Raw genomic sequence first — 296 nt, 5'->3', positions numbered from 1 at the left:
CACTTGGAGGTGATATGTCTGTCAAGGAATTGATTAAGTTACTATACTTTAATAGTTATCATAAAACGTTAGTTTTTACTGAGATTATACAAATGCAGTGAAACAACATAAACTGTCCTTACAATGATACATTTATAAATACAATATTTATATACATTTGCCAAAATAAACACCTTCACTATTATCTATTGTAGTCACTATTATCATGACTGAAGTGGCTTCCGCTGATGCTACTGTCATAGGCACTGTTGCCTCCAGGCCTGCTGTCACTGTACCTAACGACAAATCTGTGGTTC

This window comes from Penaeus monodon, chromosome 23 (genome assembly GCF_015228065.2).
Source record: "Penaeus monodon isolate SGIC_2016 chromosome 23, NSTDA_Pmon_1, whole genome shotgun sequence".
Taxonomy (NCBI): domain Eukaryota; kingdom Metazoa; phylum Arthropoda; class Malacostraca; order Decapoda; family Penaeidae; genus Penaeus; species Penaeus monodon.
The sequence above is the reverse complement of the archived record's forward strand: the minus strand, read 5'-3'. Positions refer to the sequence as shown.